Here is a 19049-nt window from a genome sequence, read left to right as displayed (position 1 = left end):
TTATTAAAAAAAATGTAAAATTCTGGAAAGGAAAATTCCCCTCCCCCCCCAAATCATTTTGGGTGAAGTGAAACATTTTGTTTCACCATTTTGATTTGACTTTTTTTATTTTATGTGATAATATATACTGTAATTGAAACAAAATAATTTCCAAATTAAAAAATTGAATGTTTCATTCCCAAAATAATTTTTTAAAATGGCACATTTGTGTATTGTGAAATGTTTTTTCTTATTTTCTTCTGAAACAAAATTCCATGAAAATCCACCCAGTTTCATGAAGTGTTTCAGTGTCAATGGAAGTGCATATTTTGACAGATTATGATCCCATCAAAGTTTCTTTGAACAGCTCTAATTGCCACCCCTCTAAGTGGTAGGAGGGAGCAGACCCTGTTTTCTCCTGAGCAAAAGGACTGGTGGGTATGGCCCTTGTGCATAAGGTAAGGAGATGATTCTTGCACAGTCACACTCTCCACATTCCCAGGTTAGAATTAGGAACATTCTAGCCCATAAGGAGGATACCGTAAATACATCATGAGGATCACTGCTGGATTGAGGTGTGGAAATTCCCCATAGCTTTCAATTTCAAGCAATACTTTTCCCACTCACTAGCTGGAATAATCCTTAATCTCTAGTGGGTGGTCCCTTATCTGCCCCTGTGCTCAGTGTAAAAGCACTGACAGTTGGAGAGGCATGGTTTTCCCTCTATTTTATGCCTCATCAAGGTATTTTCCCCTCTCACCCTACACATTCCCAAGAAACTGTGTGGTTTGTGGGACATGACGCTTACTTGGTGTCCACCCCAGATAAAATGCAAGGCAGAACAGCTACCCATTGCCACATTAAAAAGCAAAAGAAGGACTAGTCATAATTCATCCAGAGCGAGAGTTGGTGAGTTGAGGCCACCAGCCCACCTGAAGTAGCAATGGACCCAGCCACAAAATTTGTATTTGAAATTTGAACTCTCATAAAGTTCACAGTTCTTCAGAGTCAGGATTTCAGTTTGGATGCTCTCTCATATTGGTGGCTGAATCAGTCCCTGGAAGCCCCACAATTGGAGAAGGGAAGGAAAAAGTGTTCCATAATGCCACCTCTACAGCACAGATCTAGATCACCTGAACAATGAGCCCTTTATATCCAATCTTAAAAAAATAAATTCAAGATGGCTGAAGAGTCCAATATGTGCTTCACAGGTTTTTCCACAAATGTGACAGGTAGTTACATGGCGAGAGCACAACTGCTGGCCGGGATGCTGTACCCTTTCCTTCCTGCTCTGCCATTTCTCAGCCTCTTGAGCAAGGCAGTTCTCTTCAAAAATAGGCTGAAGCTTGATGTCTGATGTGAACTCATTGCAGTCTATTGCCAGCCAGCTCTTCCTAATTCGTGGGGTCAATGTCTCCCTTCTTCAGATATACTTTCGGAGAGTCTTTGTAGCATTTCCTCTTTCCCTCACAGATCCTCTTACCATAACTAAGTTGAGAAAAGAGGACTTGCCTCGGAAGAAGAGTATCAGCCATCCCCACACAATGACCAGCCCAGTGAAGTTGATGTTTCATAATCTTCACCTCAACACAGGTGATGTTAACTGCAGAGAGAATGCTGGCATTGGTGTGATGGTCTTCCCATCTGAAACTGAGAATCTTCCTAAGGCTGCACTGTTGGTACCACTCCAGCTGCTTAAGATGGCTTCAGTATGTCACCCATGTCTCGCACCCATAAAAAGTGGGGATGACTATTGCACTGTAGACCAGCATCTTCATTTCCTTTGCAGATCTCTGTCAATAAAGACATGATGGAACAATTACTTCACAACTGATGGAATCAGAGGCCTTAGTTAGGTCAATAAATACCACAAACAATGACTGGTGTTGTTCTCTAAACTTCTCTTGGCTCAGTCATGCAACAAAAATCATGTCAGTGGTGCTCCGGGACAGCCTGAAACCATATTGCGATTCCAAAAGGACATCTTCAGCAAGAGGAAAGAGGTGGTTCAAAAGGATGAGAGCAAGGATCTTCCCTTGCAATGGAGACAAGGGCAATACCTTGGTAATTCCTGCACATTAATTTGTCCTGTTTCTTAAAAATGGTCACTCTATTGGGATTCTTTAGGTCAGGTAGAATTTCCTCATTAACCCAAATTCCAACAAAAACTTGATGAAGTTTTTCCACTAGTGTTATTTCACCAGCTTTGAAGACCTCCACGGGGATGCCATGTGGGCCTGGCATCTTGTTGTTTTTAGGCTGAGTCATGGCTTGCCGAACTTCCTCAGAAGATGGGTGGGTCAGCAAGAGGTTCTATCACTGGATGCTTAGGCATGGACTCAATGGTGGCAGTTGAGTCATCAGATTTACAGTTCAATAGAGTCTCAAAATGCTCCTTCCAACATTGGCTGAGGGCCACATTGTCCTTAAGAAGAATGGAGTTGTTCAGGGATTGCATAGGGATTGATGTTAACACTGTTGGCAGTTGCATAGATGTTAACACTGTTGGCAGATGCTTATGTGTGAAATCTTTTCCCATGAGGAAGCCGATGCGCAGGCAGCAACCTCACAAAACTTGACGGGACCCGGTGGCAGGGGAGTCCGAGACAACCAGAGGTCTCTGTCCTGTTGCAGCCCTCATCCACCTTCACAGCTGCAGAGAACTGAGAAGTCCTCGAATATGCCTGTTCTGCCATTGGATCACGCTTCATTTGGAACCTCAACTCAGAACTGTTCGCCAACAGTGACCCTACCAGGAGTACAAGACTCCAGATGACACAGTTCTGAGGGTCATTGGGACACACTAGCCTCTCCACCACAACAAAGGTAATGGCCCAAAGAGAGGTTTAGACCCTATTACTCTACTCTTGTCTGTCTATGAACTAGCATTAATATGTCTGAGAACATCTTACCCTCTTCCTACTTCTCCATATTCTCCCATTCAACACCTTCCCCTCAACACTCAGAGGCAAATACAATTCCTGGGAATATCTTTCATTCTCTTCCTTCGGACATCTCCATTTCTTATGCAGCCTCCTACTTCTTTTTACCCAACTCTCAGCACTGTCTTGGAATACCAATACCTTCTGAAACCCCATACACCTTTGATCACTGTCTACTTATATTGCAGCAACCATTGCAATATCTGAGCATCAGTTCACATCAGATATGAAAATAAACAAACACAACCAAACAATGGGGTTCTGTGCTCTCTAACTTGAGTAAGGTTCATGAGGCAGATCCTCCGCTGGTATACACTGTCAACAGGCATAAATTGTCATAGCTCCATTTAAGTCAATAGAACTATGACAATCTCCCCCCTCCCCTAATTAAGATTTTATTGTTACCGAGGAGCTCTGCAAGCCCAGTAGGGTCACCACCTTATCTGTGCTTGAAATGGGGGAGGAAATATTTTGTTCCAATATTTTCCTCTGTGTTTCAGCTGACATCGTGAAATCAGTGAGAAGTGGGTACAGCGTAAACATAATCCACTTCCCTACAAAAGCTAGAAGTTCAGCTTCACTTAACAAACACTTTAAAAATGCTAAATAAATTATATATGAGGGCAACATCATGAGTAAAAAGGGGTGGGAGAAACGTGTCAGAAGTCCATTTCCTTCATGCCAGTGCCACTGGCAAATGGGAAATGGATCAGTGCAGCTATTCTCGCTTCACCGTCATGGCTCTTCAGTCAGTTTGAAGACTTCATAAGAAAATACATGGTGGCAATCTGTATTGACATTACCTATCCCATGTAAACAGGACACATCCATATCAATGTTACTCTATAATTCAAGCCATTCGAGTAACAATCTGTCATTAGAATGAGTTTCATTCTCTTGTTCCATGAAAAGGTCAGTTATGACAGGGAGAGCTCAGACCACATAACACCCCTCCCCGCCCTGCCCTTTTCAAAGCCAGAATCCATACAAGCTTCTAAAATGCCATGTAAGCCTGAACAAAGGGCTAGAAAAGGATCCAAGGAAAGTGCTGGTTTTCAAAGGCTTTGAAATGAAACATCATTTTGAGAATATTTTTATATGAAGAACATTACCCTTCCTTTCTAATGTGTGATGGACTTTCCTTTTAAATATACTGAGCTAGATCTTCAACTGGTTTAAATGAGTCCTGCCCCACTGAAGTCAATGGAGCTACATGGATTAAAAGTAGCTGAGGATTTGGCTCAGCACTGATTTGGTATATTATGATGATGTTGTGAAATAGATGTATTTTTGAGTGTTAATAATGCAGGGAGAGGAAAGCAGAAATGTTAGCTATTGGCAGACAATATAATTTCTATGTATAAGACACTGAACTGGGGAAGGAAGGCCACCTAAGAAAAAGTAATCCTTTGAGAAAGTGCAGTTGTGCACTTGTTAAGTTTACCTAACCTGGGGAAGGAGGGACAGCATTAGCAACCTGCCACTCTGTCTCTGTTTCCTTTTCAAAGAAAAAATAATCCTTTGAGAAAGTGCAATTGTGCACTTGTTAAGTTTACCTAACCTGGGGAAGGAGGGACAGCATTAGCAACTTGCCACTCTGGTTATCCTGAGAAAAAAATAATCCTTTGAGAAAATGGAAGTGTGTGCTTGCTCCATTTAATTAACAAGGACATGATCCCCTCCCCACCAGTTTCCTTTTAAGTTCTGCTAAACAGAATGAGTTGAAAAACGAAAAGGACTGGAGATTCTTTTTAAAAGACTTAATCTAGGGTATCTAAATGCACTAGGCACCAGAATAATATTGTTGATCTGTACCATGTCTGTTACATGAGTAAAGAAGCAGAGTTTATTCTCCAGTACATTGCTAGAAGTCAGAAGGCTCAGAGTTGTAGTGCTGATCCTGCTATTACAGTAAGCCAATAAATATGACAAACATTAAAAGTATAGAAGCATTCAAATCAACTCAATGTGTGTGTGGGGGGGGGGGCGGGGAATAAACACAAACTAAAATGCAAACTGGAATGCACCCATTAGGCCAGGGGTGGCCAACCTGAGGCTCCGAAGACACATGAGGCTCTTCAGCAGTCAATATGCGGCTCCTTGTATAGACACAGACTCCGGAGCTGGAGCGACAGGCGCCAACTTTCCAATGTGCGGGGGGTGCTCACTGCTCAACCCCTGGCTCTGCCACAAGCCCTGCCCCCACTCCACCTCTTCCCACCCCTCCCCTCAGCCTGCCATGCCCTTGTTCCTCCCCTCTCCCCTTGCCCCCACCCCCACCCCCAAGCCTCCTGCACACCATGAAACAACTGATTGGGAGGTGCAGGGAAGGAGAGGGAGGCGCAGATCGGTGGGGCTGCTGGTGGGTGTGAGGTGCTGGGAGCCGGGGAGGAGAACTGATGGGGGGCTGCTGATGTATTACTGTGGCTTTTTGGCAATGTACATTGGTAAATTCTGGCTCCTTCTCAGGCTCAGGTTGGCCACCCCTGCATTAGGCTACAATAGAAAGCTGAACTTTATAAACATATAACTAAAGTCAGTCTCTCTGAGCCATTAAGAGATTTGAACTCCTTTCACATGCAGCAGATCCAACAGAGCAGCTGAAATGTCAGCAACTGTTCCCAGAAAGATGATCACTGCATCACGATTGAGAATAAATGTTTCTGATATGCATGCGAGATTGGCAACACTGAGACATAGACGCAAAAAAAGAGAAAGGAATGAAGAGAGCAAGGACAAAAAGCCCCAAAGTACTTAAGTAGTTCCTACTCCCCACCCCAAAAAATGTTAGAGGGGATGAAAGAAACAGATCACAGAAGCAGGGCATGGAAGTAGCCATAAAACTCAAATTTTAGTTACTTTTTTTCTGAAGGCATCCAATAGACTACAAGGGAGGGGCAGGATGAAATATGAGGCCCTGCATATGCAGTACAAGCCAATGACAAGGTCAACATTTGCCAAATGTTAACAAAGATATTCTAAATGTTTATAGTTGACAACACCAAATTCTCCCAGTCACAAAGACCTGTAACCTAGGAGGCATCTTCAGCTCCTTCTTTCTTCCCTCACCAGGCTGCATCCAAATCTTGTGCTTCTACCTTCAAAACAATATTTCTAAGAGCTGATCTTTTTCTATCCAGACAGCCAAAACTCTTGTCCAAACGCTCATTATCCAATTTCAGTATGTAGCTTTTTCTATGGCCACACACACACACCTCCCACTGCTCCATACAAAATGGAGCTGCTAACATCAAAACATCAACTTTATTTACTCCTCCAACAATATAACCCTGTCCAGTGCTTCCTCTCTTCTGTCACATCAAGTTCAAACTTCTTGCCCTCACCCTCAAGGTCCATTGCAACTGTGCCCTTTCTATTTGTTCACTCTTATTTCTTCTCACTTGTCCCCTTCCTCTCTATTCTTCCAGTGATGACAGCCTCACCCACTCATTTGTCTGCTTCTCTCACAACCACCTCCATTCCTTGTTCCATGCTGTCCCTTTCTCATGGAACATAGTCCCTAAACTGGAAGAGGCACAAACTGGGTGAGACACAGACTGGAACTTATTGGATTGCTTTGTAGGCAAGCATGTACCCCTCAGTAAAAGACCAAAGGCATTTGCTTCAACAGAGAGAGTCTCTAGAGAAGCCTGCTAGAGGTATTTGTTTTATACTAGCCTACATTCTTCCAATATCTGAAGTATAAGATAATATTTACCAGATGCCACCTGAACGGTTTAGCTTTTATTTTTATCACCTGGATCGTCAGTGGAGTTTGTTGTTCAGGAGGGAGGGAGGGAGGGAGGGAGGGAGGGAGGGAGGGAAAGAAAGAAAGAAAGAAAGAAAGAAAGAAAGAAAGAAAGAAAGAAAGAAAGAAAGAAAGAAAGAAAGAAAGAAAGAAAGAAAGAAAGAAAGAAAGAAAGAAAGAAAGAAAGAAAGAAAGAAAGAAAGAAAGTTCTTAGTCCATGTCCCAGGATAAAAGCACTAAGAAAACAGACCTTCTTGATAGAAAGGCCCATTCATCTTCTGTGCTATAGGTGAGAATGACTAACTACCAATCCTTTGTGGGAAAATATAATTTTATTTCATGGAACAAAATGCTGCCCATTTTATACCGTTTTCGAGAAATTGTTAAGTAACAGGCACAAACCCTTATAGGGAAAGATTGTTTCACTGTGTGCTTCTACAGGGACTCATGATGCTGTGAACACAGAAGCTGGGTCTGTGACCACTGCAATTACTAAGCAGCATACATCTTGGTTTAAGAGCTCTGGCCTAAATTAGAATGTCCAGTCCATTTTAATTAACATCCCCCTTCCTTTTGAATATTCTCCATGCTCCAGGAAATGTCCCTTTCTTTTTGCTAATTAAGATTTTATTGTTACCCAAGAGCTCTGAAAGCCCAGTAGAGTCGCTCCCCAGCTTTCTGGTGAAGTGTAAAAATTCCCCCATACATCCATTTTTCATCAGGATAGATCCTGGAGGGTCTCCATTGAATTACATTATGCCAAGATGAGTTATGTCACATTGGCACATCACTCCATCTTCTGTCAATGGCATTCTGTAACCTGGTATAACCTTCCACAGTTCACTTAGCTGTATGGAGGATTATGAAATATTCTAGTTCTTCCAAGTAAATATAAGCAAAAGTGAGTTTTTAGCTATATTGTAAATTTTGTAAAATTATATAACTATTTTATAAATGTTGTTGTCCATCTTAGGGTTTGAAATTCCCAAATGAAGCACATTACAGAGATGTAATTCAGAATAGTGCCTCCATTTTTAATATGGATTAGGCACCTTCATTTTTAGCTGCCCAAATTGAGGCATCATAAAAAGGCCTGCTTCGTCAAGGGTGAGGGCTTAGTGCTTTCTGAAAACCAGGCCACTGAAAGGCATTTCCAGTTGAGTACCCCAGAACTGAGGCATTTGAAATTAGTAGTTACTTTTGAAACTGATATGTACAGAACAGATAGGACGTGTGTGTGTTGGAAAATCTATACCCTTAAATTGTAATATTAATTGTACATATAATTTTCTAATTTCAAGATACTGAGTAGAAACTACAAAAAGAAAAGGAGGACTTGTGGCACCTTAGAGACTAACAAATTTATCTGAGCATAAGCTTTCGTGAGCTACAGCTCACTGGAATGCATCCAATGAAGTGAGCTATAGCTCACGAAAGCTTATGCTCAAATAAATTTGTTAGTCTCTAAGGTGCCACAAGTCCTCCTTTTCTTTTTGCGGATACAGATTAACACAGCTGCTACTCTGAAACCTGAGTAGAAACTGTACAGCCAAACTGATAATAGCAAAACCACCATATTGTGGTATTCTGTACCATTTCTTAACCTCTTCATGGCATACTATACATTATATCACGTGGCTACAGAAGAGAAAGACAAAAGTTTCAATTGGAGTTTAAAGAGAACCTGGGAAGTTAATAGAGAACAGCTGTCAGCAGATGTATGTAGTTTGGATGAAGAAATACAGGGGACAACTGAGAAAGGGAGATGACCAACAATAATAAAAGACCTTAAATTTAGGTGCCATTAAAACAATTCAGTTTTCCCTGTGAAACTTACTGTATATTAAACACATTTTATTATTTGTATTTCAAAGACATATTTTAAATGATTTTTTTGTATTGTGGCAATACCAAGATACCTCAAGCAAAGATCAAGAGACCACTGAGCTGTTCATGCAGGAAAAAGAAGAAGAATCTTTGACTGGCACTCTATTCCCTATTCTGCCTAATACACTTCAGGCCTGATAGAACAGTAACCATTCACAGATACTCTTAACTACTCAAAAAGAACAGGAGTACTTGTGGCACCTTAGAGACTAACACATTTCTTTGAGCATAAGCTTTCATGGGCTAAAGCCCACTTCATCAGATGCATGCAGTGGAAAATACAGTAGGAAGATAGATATATACACAGAGAACATGAAACAATGGGTGTTATCATACACACTATAACGAGAGTGATCAGTTAAGGTGAGCTATTACCAGAAGGAGAGAGAGAGAAAAAAAAAAACCTTTTGTAGTGATAATCAAGATGGGCCATTTCCAGCCATTGACAAGAACATGTGAGGAACAGCAGGGGGGAAAATAAACATGGGGAAATAGTTTTACTTTATGTAATGACACATCCACTCCCAGTCTTTATTCAAGCCAAATATTTACATTCTTCCATCCCACCATCAGCGTCAGCCTGGACCAGTCCACACAAGAGATCCACTTCCTTGACACTACGGTGCTAATAAGTGATGGTCACATAACCACCATCCTATACCAGAAATCTACTGACTGCTATACTTACCTACATGCCTCCAGCTTTCATCCAGACCACACCACACGATCCATTGTCTACAGCCAAGCTCTGTGATACAACCGCATTTGCTCCAACCCCTCAGACAGAGGCAAACACCTACAAGATCTCTATCAAGCATTCTTGCAACTACAATACCCACCTGCTGAAGTGAAGAAACAGATTGACAGAGCCAGAAGAGTACCCAGAAGTTACCTACTACAGGACAGGGCCAACAAAGAAAGTAATAGAACGCCACTTCAGCCCCCAATTAAAACCTCTCCAGTGCATCATGAAGGATCTACAACCTATCCTGAAGGATGACCCATCACTTTCACAGATCTTGGGAGACAGGCCAGTCCTTGCTTACAGGCCAGTCCCCCAACCTGAAGCAAATACTCACTAGCAACCACACACCACACAACAAAAACACTGAACCAGGAACCTATCCTTGCAACAAAGCCCATTGCCAACTGTGTCCACATATCTATTCAGGGGACACCATCATGGGGCTTAATCACATCAGCCAAACTATCAGAGGCTCATTCACCTGCACATCTACCAATGTGATATATGCCATCATGTGCCAGCAATGCCCCGCCGCCATGTACATTGGCCAAACTGGACAGTCTCTACGTAAAAGAATAAATGGACACAAATCAGACGTCAAGAATTATAACATTTGAAAACCAGTCAGAGAACACTTCAATCTCCCTTGCCACTCGATTACAGACCAAAAAGTCACAATATTACAAAAAAACCCTTCAAAAACAGACTCCAGCGAGAAACTGCTGAATTGGAATTAATTTGCAAACTGGGCACCATTAACTTAGGCTTGAATAAAGACTGGGAGTGGATGGGTCATTACACAAAGTAAAACTATTTCCCCATGTTTATTCCCCCACACACACACACACACACACACTGTTCCTCACATGTTCTTGTCGGCTGCTGGAAATGGCCCATCTTGATTATCACTACAAAAGGTTTTTTTTTTTCCTCTCTCTCTCCTGCTGGTAATAGCTCACCTTAACTGATCACTCTCGTTATAGTGTGTATGGTAACACCCATTGTTTCATGTTCTCTGTGTGTGTGTGTATATATATATCTTCCTACTGTATTTTCCACTGTATACATCCGATAAAGTGGGTTTTAGCCCACAAAAGCTTATTCTCAAATAAATTTGTTAGTCTCTAAGATGCCACAAGTACTTCTGTTCTTTTTGCAGATATAGACTAACACGGCTGCTACTCTGAAACCTGTCTTAAGTACTCAGCAGCTATGATCTGGGAGCAATGTGAGGATTTCCCAACACTGCAGGCAGAATCAGAATGTTCAGAGGACTAGATTTGAATAGGAAGAGGTTTATTGCCAGGGAGAAGCCAGAGTTATTTTGAGCTACATTATATTCTCTAAAACTGTGCTCCCAGGGAGCAACAGATCCAGGAACTGTACCTGAGAGGTGATGGTGATGATACATAGCACTTTTTTATAGCACACCCACATAAGGGAGTATGGAAAGGCATTATGCAGTTTAAAAAGCCCCTTAAAAGGCAAGCCTGACTGTACAATGAAAATGCCAATGAATCTTTTAGTATACCTGTTCTGTAAATGCCATATGAGCACTAGTTTGTGTTGTTCCAAAAGTACCACATACTGTATTAAAGTACATTAAAGTATAGTAAAATTAACATATTTATTTATTTATTTACAGGCCAGAAGGAACCACTATCAAAGACTAATCAGACCTTCTGCATAAACATAGGCCAAAAAAAGTCACCTAGTACTTCCTGCAGTGTAGGAAATCATTCTTCCCTACTACATAAGTCAGCACTGTTTGGATCAATAACATGCAGGTGTACTGGAGCATTTTTTTTTAATATCTAATCTCACTAGTAAGTCGTCAAGAGATGCATCCGATGACGTGAGCTGTAGCTCACGAAAGCTTATGCTCAAATAAATTGGTTAGTCTCTAAGGTGCTACTAGTACTCCTTTTCTTTTTAAGAGAGGATGACTATCACTTCTCTTGGTACACTCTTCAAATATTAATGATCTCCTAAAACATGCCTGCCTTAAATATCTGATTCAAAAGCTTCAGCTCAGAACTGGAACACACTCTTTTTCAAAGAACATTTTTTCTATTTGTTTTGCATAAGCCAAAGGTTGTTCGCGTTTATTCCTTCTTCAGGGCTCTGGTGGGCTAAGCGCCCAGAGCCACTCTTTAAATGCACTGGCACCAACTGTACCCGGCCTGGCTGCCAGAGTCTTTCAAAATCAAAATTTCTTTTAACTCATACCTTGATAGCAAAAGTCGTACCTCCCAGTGTTTCTTTTAGGTGGAGAGATTTCTTGCTCCTTTCCCAGAACCCAGGATGGAGAACTCAGGTCATCCATTTCCCATTTAGGAGGGGACTGAAGGTTTAGTAATAGAGCAGTTTTTCCCTCCAGGAACATTCACCGTCAAAGAAAGCAGGGAGTCTAATGTCCTGCTCTTCCCCTAGGTCTAGGGTCTTATTTTCATTGTTATGGGGATTGATTAGAAGAGAGGGGAGCCTTGCCCCTATCCTTCACTACAAGGGTCCTGGCCAGGGCTCTTAAAGAGATTGTCATCTCTTCTTGCCCATATTAAGTTTTACCCCAGGATCACTTCCTTTCTTCCCCTGTCTGTCCTGCTGTCCCCAAGATGTTTGTATGGTTGGTATTACTTGGAATGGAGTAGCCTGGACCCCATTGTCTCCAAATGCTTTTATCCATAGGAAGCCCCAGTATTTTGCGGCACTTTATTGCTCACACTGCTGATGTTTGGATTTCAGTCTGGCATAGAATGCCTGGCTAATGTTCAATTCCTTTGTGACTGACCTCAGTTATAAATGCCAGTACAGTATACTAGCTTTCAGCAGAGCAAAGACTTGTCACACTGCTTGAATTCTTCATTTGGAGATATTCAAAACTCTGCTACATTTCACAAATCTTGCACCTATTTCAAATGACAGCGTTTTTTATTTTATTTCATTTTACCGGGAAGAAAATTTGATACGACCTTTATTTACTTTTGTTGTTTATGTTAGTTGTTTAACATTCTTTGCTTTGTGAATTTGGATAGCTAGAATATGAACAAGTAACAAAAATCACCAGAGGAATGTAGAATCTCACAGTACAATAGTTTATTGAACATATTTCTAATATTTCAATAATCTTTTATAAGAAAACAGTGCACACTAGGTCCGGTTATATATATTACCGTTCTATAAATTTGCATATAAATTATTGTGTAATGTTATATTTAATGGAATACTGTTTGCCAGTATTCTTTAATAGCTTTTCTATATTGAGCTAGCTTCATTTATTTTAATATTCTCAGCTGTATAATAGTTCTCGCTGTGTCATTTAGACAGATCTATCCAACTTTATGAAAGGTCGTGAAGAAAGAGGACATGGGGATAAGTGGCTATAATAGGGGAATGTAAATGGTGTCAAATTTACCTTATACTGATCGGTTAATCACGGTTAAATATTCAGCACCTCTGCTAGTTTTAGCGTATCAAGTGCCAGACACAGTTTCACAAGTTACTTGAAATAAAGGTGGGAGGAAGTCCAGTAACAGTGATTGTTTTTCACTCCAGCATCGATGATGCTATGTGGCTAGATGATGAAAATCGGTTAAGACGCAATGTTTGAACAGTTTGGACAACAAAGGCAGGGTTCTGCTTGAGTTAACAACTGGATTTTTTCCTTCTCTTTCTCAACTTAATGGCCTCTTGATATGCTCGGTGAAGACCTATGTTATTTGTTGCTAAAAGGCAGCTATGGCATTGCTAATGAGGTAGAACACAGCACACGAAAATTCACTGTCTGATACCAGTAGGTTAGGTGAAATGGAATCAGTATGAGGACCCTAAAGACACTGTAATTACTGTCAGTTTCTATACTTTCCCTTTTTAGTATTGCAAGATAGGACTTTACCAAGACGGAGGGTATCATGGCTACATTCTTTGCAGCTGTCTGCATTCAAATTTTATTATTTCTCCTGAGATTATCCTGAGAAGAAAATATAAGGGTGTGTTCAAAATACCTCTGTTCCACTAGCCTATGTTATGAAATGTTTTCAGCAACTCAGTAAATAAAATATTACCATTTTGATTTCAGAGTGGCTCAGAAAAATTAGCTCAAACAAAGGGACTAACTCCTAAGGTAGCTGTTGCTTTATAGCCTTCCCATTAACTAATATTTAATCGTGGTTTATGAAGGAAAGGGGTATTGCATGTTTTCATGATAATTAGGATTTATAAATGAATAGATGCTATTGTAAAAATATCACAGATTCTTTATTTTAAGAGCTGAAAGCTCACAAAAATAATCCTCGGATATGTTTTATTAAGGAGAGAGAGCGGGGAAAAAAGCACGCCCTTTAACTAACACCAACACTGCCTTTCCAGAGCAGTGTAAAGTGTCTGGGAAATTCTCATAATAGCTTGATATCTCCTTTTATTTCAAATGAAATTATTTGATATTAATAATGGTAAGCAGAGCTTTAGGACATTTTACAGTGGCTATCATTCCTTTAACCTGTCAGACATTTTATATTACAGGGAGAAATGGTGGGGGGGGGAAATATTCCCAGGCACATTATGGATGGTGAGGTGAGGTGAGGTGAAGAATCTGAGATCCAGTACTAGATAGCCAATTCAAACGTATCATTGCATAGGAAAGTCATTGCTGTATGAACACTGTCATGCACTTATCAATTGCAGCTCTCTTTTATTTTTATTTTGGTGGTTTGGTTTGTTGAACTATTTTACATTTAAATCAGTGCCGTCCTTCTTCATATAATCCATGGAAGCATTGTGTGAAAAATATGCATAAAAGCTGAGGAAGGTAGAATAAAGCCCCAACAACTGTTTACGTCCAAGACCCTTTCCTGAGGGCTGGATTTATTTTAAAGTAGGAGTTTCAAAACGAGAGCAAATAAACTCAAAATATTGTCCACTAGCCCTCCACCCACACCGAAGGCTCTCTCAGCTTCCTCCACTGCAAGGTGAGAGGATGCATCCTTCTTGGCTACCAGAAAAAGACCTTCACATGGATTTTCCTAAACCTTGGTCACCCTGTCTGCCACCCCTGCCTCAGTGTGTTTGAGGAATAGTGGGCACTGTCTGGGGTTATATGCTTAATATCCCACTCTGGATTCCTGATTTTTAACCTTCAACCTTCATTCTAATCCCTTTTTTCATTTGTTGCCCTCAGTATTTACTTGTGGCCTAGGTTCAGTGGCTCCTCTGGGGGCAGGCCGTTAGCTTTGGGTAGACTTAGGCCTGCCATCTCCCAGTAACTGCAACAGGTGCCCCTGCCTCAGAGACAGAAAGCCTTATATCTGATTTCTTGAAGGGCACATGACTAGGAAAAAACATGTGACCTGCCACTACAGCTCCCAGTCTTCAAGGGTCCAAAAGCCATAACCCTTTCACTAAGGTACTATTTACCTAGTAAATACTAAAGGCCATGTATTGTAAGCAGACTTTAGAAATCCATGGAGGGGCTTGCCAGGCTGCCAAAATTGTGAAAATTTTAAAAATTAAAATTAGAAACTAGAAAAATAAATGGGGAATGGGGGAGTTGACCACATTTTTCTGAAACCATATCCCTGTTTAAAAAAACAAAAACAAAAAAACATTATCTGTATAGCTGGCCACGTATCAAATTTTAAAAATTTTCATATCTTGAAAAATAAATGTATATTAAAAAATGTTTTGCTAAATATTTTCCCTTTTTAATGTGATCAGCTCTAGTGTTGAATAGTCCTTTACTCCACAAATAGTCCTACTGTAGAGCTGAAGAATGAAATTGTTTCTTTTCTTTAATTACTATTATTAATAAGACTCCATATTGTAACTCAAACTCCATTTTGAAATGCTCACTCCATTTTGTAAATCCTGCTGTAACCTTCATTTTGGAAAACCCTGCTGTGACCTTATTAGTTTAGTTCAGATGTGTGAATAAGGTATGCATGGATAATGGAATCAACCTCTATCCCCAGCCTGTCCTGACGAAATAAAGTGTAAATACCAACGGTTGAAAATGCTGACAACTGCCCTAACAAAGTAAGAAAAGTCCACCCTAAAAAGAAAAGAACAAAGGTGCAGTTGAAGGAAGATCAAAGCCAGGTCCAAGGCTGAAAGTCACGTCTGCAATTGACGGGCGATCAATCACACCGAACCCAGAGACAGCTTGACACAGCAAGACCTATAGACTCTTGATTCAAACTAAAGCCAACAAAAAGGATGGGTGAGATGGAAGACCTTGGGTAATGTTCTGCCACCAACATTGAAGGGCATCGGGGTGCACCCGACAGAGACCCAGCCCTTCCTTGTGCCTGGCTTTCCTGGCCAGTTAGCTGCCACAAGCTACAAACCCAAGCTGTGAAATCAAGCCACGGACTCAAGCTATGTTCAGGACTGGTAACTATACAGCAGCTGCAGAACATTTGGCGGAGGTGTGAGTGTAGGTATTAGCTATTAGCTATTGGTGATAGATCAAACTGGTATTATAATAAATGTGGCATTTTTGCCTTGTCCCCTGAAACAATCCTGTGTAGTTTTGTCTGCATAACACTACTGAAACCAATGGTGCTAGTTGGTGGAGTGAGATGCTACCCAACATAAATAAAGTTACTAGACTATAACTGCTAAAAAATGAATAGTTTATTTGACGAATACCACTAGGATATCTCCATGGCTTGCTAAATAGTAGAAAAAATATAATTATAAATAATTACAGGATTAAAAATGCCAAAAAAATCACTATTAATATTATTCACAATAAAGACACTGATGATTCCAGGAAAGGGATGACAAATTTACTCATGTTTATGGAATGTGTTTCGCTTTATACATTACAGTTTATCAAATTATGAAATTTAAAATTTTAATATTTATATAAACATTTGAAATGAAATATAAATAGTCTTGGAAACTGATACTTCAAATTCAGTTGATAGACTGATTAACTTAAACTTCAGGATAGAATTCTGCCTCCATTCCATAACATCAGTGATACTGAGTAGGAGGGGGATGGTCAGGAAGATGGGGGCATAACCCTCTACCATCATTGGAGGTTTCTAAGAATAGGTTGAACAAACACCTGTGGGATGGTCTAGGTTTATTTGGTCCTGCCACATTGCAGGGGGCTGGACTTGATGACCTTTTGAGGTTCCTTGCACCCATCTGTTCTATGATTCCATGCTCCTTATATCCACTTATCCAGTATGTGAAAGACTCAGAACAGGAGGATAGACACAGTGAGCTTCGAAACTGAGGTGGGCTTGCACTAGAGAAGTATATCTTTTATTGGCCCAACTTCTGTTGGTGAGAGACAAGCTTTCAAGCCACACACAGCTCTTCTGCAGGTCTAAGTATATCGCTCTGAATCTTTAACACTGTGGATATACATCAAGTAATTAGAGTCAAGTCCTTGAAAATAACCCTGCCACTAGGTCTGTATGCATAAAATGAATCACAGTGGTAATACTGAGATGGAAGAGAAGAGAGTAGAGCCAAGGTGAAGATCTGCATTCAGTGAGGCTTGGCAATGGCCAAGGTTCCTAGATAATTTGCTGCTTCCATTTTGGCAGAGTTCTTTTACTCAGTAACACACTTTTTCTGAAACAATGTTTAAGGTCTTGTTGGTAGGTTAGTGATATTACTCTATCCCAATGATACTCAGTGGTTCAGGAGCCAAATTAGTGATCAACATTACCAAAAAAAGTCACAGTAGTTTCATTTACTATATCGTACTGGTCAAGATTCCTCCCCCACTCTGAACTCTAGGGTACAGATGTGGGGACCTGCATGAAAACCTCCTAAGCTTACTTTTACCAGCTTAGGTTAAAACTTCCCCAAGGTACAAATTAATTTTATCCTTTGTCCTTGGAATAACCACTGCCACCATCAAACTATAACTGGGTTTACTGGGAAACGTAGTTTGGACACGTCTTTCCCCCCAAAATCCTCCCAACACTTGCACCGCCCCTTTCCTGGGAAATGTTGGATAAAAAGCCTCACCAATTTGCATAGGTGACCACAGACCCAAACCCTTGGATCTGAGAACAATGAAAAAGCATTCAGTTTTCTTCCAAGAAGACTTTTAATAGAAATAGAAGTAAATAGGAGTAAAGGAATCACCCCTGTAGAATCAGGATGGTAGGTACCTTACAGGGTAATTAGATTCAAAACATAGAGAATCCCTCTAGGCAATACCTTAAGTTACAAAAAAGACACACAGACAGAAATAGTCATTCTATTCAGCACAATTCTTTCCTCAACCATTTAAAGAAATCATAATCTAACACATACCTAGCTAGATTACTTACTAGAAGTTCTAAGACTCCATTCCTGTTCTATCCCTGGCAAAGCAGCATACCGACAGACACACAGACCCCTTTGTTTCTCTCCCTCCTTCCAGCTTTTGAAAGTATCTTGTCTCCTCATTGGTCATTTTGGTCAGGTGCCAGCGAGGTTACCTTTAGCTTCTTAACCCTTTACAGGTGAGAGAGGATTTTTCCTCTGGCCAGGAGGGATTTTAAAGGGGTTTACGCTTCCCTTTATATTTATGACATGCCCCCCAAATCTAAGCTAGGGTGAAACACTGGCTGGGATTTCTTCCTGGAGCTCTAGGAAAAAGAGAGTTAATAAGACACATGCATCTCTAAATATACTACCAAGTACATAAAGACTAACAATATTTTCCACATCTCAAGGACAATTTTAACCAATTGATTCTGGGAAACTTTCACGGGAGAGTGCATCAGCCACTTTGTTAGAAGCTCCTGAGATGTGTTGGATGTCAAAATCAAAATCTTGGAGAGCTAAACTCCACCGAAGAAGTTTTTTGTTATTTTCTTTGACGGTATGAAGCCACTTCAGTGCAGCATGGTCGGTTTGCAGGTGGAAACGCCGTCCCCAAACATATGGGCGTAGCTTTTCCAGAGCGTAGACAATGGCGTAACATTCTTTTTCACTGACTGACCAGTTGCTTTCCCTCTCAGACAGTTTTTTGCTGAAAAACACTACAAGGTGGAATTCTTGATCAGGTCCTTTCTGCATTAAAACTGCTCCCACACCATGCTCGGACGCATCTGTGGTTACTAGGAACGGTTTGTCAAAGTCTGGGACCCTTAGTACAGGGTCAGACATGAGTGTCGCTTTAAGCTTGTTAAAGGCCTTCTGACACTTTTCGGTCCACTGAACGGCATTTGCCTGTTTCTTTTTGGTTAGGCCCGTCAGTGGGGCAGCGATTTGGCTGTATTGCGGTACAAATCGTCTGTAATAACCGGCCAAGCCTAAGAAGGATTGATCCTGTTTCTTTGACTTTGGGACAGGCCACTTTTGGATAGCATCCACTTTGGCCTGTAGGTGGCTGATAGTTCCTTGACCCACCTGGTGTCCAAGGTAAGTCACTCTGTTTAGGCCTATTTGACACTTCTTAGCCTTAACAGTTAGTCCTGCCTCCCTTATGTGCTCAAGGACTTTTTGTAGATGTTCCAGGTGGTCTGCCCAGGAATCCGAAAATATGGCCACATCGTCAAGGTAGACGACTGCATATTCTCCTAATCCCACTAGGAGACCATCTACAAGTCTTTGGAAAGTGGTGGGTGCATTTCGCAGCCCAGAAGGGAGTACATTAAATTCATACAGCCCGAGATGTGTGGTGAAGGCTGACTTTTCCTTGGCAGATTCATCTAGCGGTACCTGCCAGTACCCCTTGGTTAAGTCCAAGGTAGAGATGAACTGGGCCCCTCCCAGTTTCTCTAATAGTTCATCT

At 40.9% G+C, this 19049-nt stretch overlaps 1 long non-coding RNA gene across 1 annotated transcript in view; it reads left to right on the top strand.

Annotated features, from left to right (window-relative positions):
- The window catches only part of LOC140905172 (uncharacterized), a 135931-nt gene extending 120129 nt beyond the window's left edge, over positions 1 to 15802 (top strand). Inside the window, exon 4 of the long non-coding RNA XR_012156779.1 lies at positions 15268 to 15802. This is a non-coding gene — a long non-coding RNA (uncharacterized lncRNA). The remainder of the gene's footprint in view (positions 1 to 15267) is intronic.
- Positions 15803 to 19049: the final 3247 nt, after the last annotated feature.

This window comes from Lepidochelys kempii, chromosome 1 (genome assembly GCF_965140265.1).
Source record: "Lepidochelys kempii isolate rLepKem1 chromosome 1, rLepKem1.hap2, whole genome shotgun sequence".
Lineage (NCBI taxonomy): Eukaryota > Metazoa > Chordata > Testudines > Cheloniidae > Lepidochelys > Lepidochelys kempii.
The sequence above is the reverse complement of the archived record's forward strand: the minus strand, read 5'-3'. Positions and strand labels throughout refer to the sequence as shown.